Source organism: Nylanderia fulva, unplaced genomic scaffold, assembly GCF_048542155.1.
Source record: "Nylanderia fulva isolate GAGA-0341 unplaced genomic scaffold, ASM4854215v1 Scaffold1543, whole genome shotgun sequence".
In the NCBI taxonomy this organism is placed as follows: domain Eukaryota; kingdom Metazoa; phylum Arthropoda; class Insecta; order Hymenoptera; family Formicidae; genus Nylanderia; species Nylanderia fulva.
In genome coordinates this window covers 5,249-7,100 of record NW_028189777.1, presented here as the reverse complement: position 1 = coordinate 7,100, position 1,852 = coordinate 5,249, and the positions used below count along the sequence as shown (strand labels likewise).

The 1,852-nt window shown below is 50.5% G+C and overlaps 1 pseudogene; it reads left to right on the top strand.

Annotated features, from left to right (window-relative positions):
• Nucleotides 1–247: 247 nt before the first annotated feature.
• Nucleotides 248–1,428, top strand: LOC146724014 (small subunit ribosomal RNA; annotated as a pseudogene).
• Nucleotides 1,429–1,852: the final 424 nt, after the last annotated feature.

Genomic DNA, 1,852 nt, shown 5'->3' with positions numbered 1-1,852 from the left:
GCGGCGTCGGGGGTTTACTCTCGCCTCCGTCGTTCTCTCGTACGCTTTACATAATAGCGTTAAAAACAGCAGAGTGTCGCCGACCGGCTGAGCAAGACCGGCGGCAAATAAAATGGCACATACGAGCGTGTCGCGCGCGCGTCGGTGTTTCGGCATCGAACGCGCGCGCGCGCGAAAAAGAGCTAGCGACGAGTCTTCGGGCTCGCTCGCGAGTTACTCCCTTGCGAGTAACCGAACACGAAGCTCCCTGGTTGATCCTGCCAGTAGTCATATGCTTGTCTCAAAGATTAAGCCATGCATGTCTCAGTGCATGCCGAATTAAGGTGAAACCGCGAATGGCTCATTAAATCAGTTATGGTTCATTAGATTGTACCCACATTTACTTGGATAACTGTGGTAATTCTAGAGCTAATACATGCAAAACAGAGGCCCGACCAGTGATGGAAGGGACGCTGTTATTAGATCAAAGCGAATCGGTGGCGGGCGGCTCGCCGTTCGTCCACCGTTTATTTTGGTGACTCTGAATAACGTTGTGCTGATCGCACGGTCCTAGCACCGTCGACGCATCTTTCAAATGTCTGCCTTATCAACTGTCGATGGTAGGTTCTGCGCCTACCATGGTTGTAACGGGTAACGGGGAATCAGGGTTCGATTCCGGAGAGGGAGCCTGAGAAACGGCTATCACATCCAAGGAAGGCAGCAGGCGCGCAAATTACCCACTCCCGGCACGGGGAGGTAGTGACGAAAAATAACGATACGGGACTCATCCGAGGCCCCGTAATCGGAATGAGTACACTTTAAATCCTTTAACGAGGATCCATTGGAGGGCAAGTCTGGTGCCAGCAGCCGCGGTAATTCCAGCTCCAATAGCGTATATTAAAGTTGTTGCGGTTAAAAAGCTCGTAGTTGAATCTGTGTCGCACACCGTCGGTTCACCGCTCGCGGTGTTTAACTGGCGTGATGTGGGACGTCCTACCGGTGGGCTTAGCCTCGCGAGGGGCGGCCCAACTAATATCCCGTCGCGGTGCTCTTTACTGAGTGTCGAGTCGGGCCGGTACGTTTACTTTGAACAAATTAGAGTGCTTAAAGCAGGCTACCTTCGCCTGAATACTGCGTGCATGGAATAATGGAATAGGACCTCGGTTCTATTTTGTTGGTTTTCGGAACCCCGAGGTAATGATTAATAGGGACAGATGGGGGCATTCGTATTGCGACGTTAGAGGTGAAATTCTTGGATCGTCGCAAGACGGACAGAAGCGAAAGCATTTGCCAAAAATGTTTTCATTAATCAAGAACGAAAGTTAGAGGTTCGAAGGCGATCAGATACCGCCCTAGTTCTAACCATAAACGATGCCAGCTAGCGATCCGCCGAAGTTCCTCCGATGACTCGGCGGGCAGCTTCCGGGAAACCAAAGCTTTTGGGTTCCGGGGGAAATATGGTTGCAAAGCTGAAACTTAAAGGAATTGACGGAAGGGCACCACCAGGAGTGGAGCCTGCGGCTTAATTTGACTCAACACGGGAAACCTCACCAGGCCCTGACACCGGAAGGATTGACAGATTGATAGCTCATCTTGATTCGGTGGGTGGTGGTGCATGGCCGTTCTTAGTTGGTGGAGCGATTTGTCTGGTTAATTCCGATAACGAACGAGACTCTAGCCTGCTAAATAGGCGTACCCTATGGTATCGCGGAACTTTTGAAAGAAAATCTGCCCGATTTTTTAGAAGAAGTGCCACTATTTGAAAGAAATAAAATGTTCTTTCAACAAGACGGTGCTTGACCACACAACGCCAGGATTGTAACAAACTACTTGAACGAGCAGTGTTCGAGATTCGAACGGTAATAACCCGCGG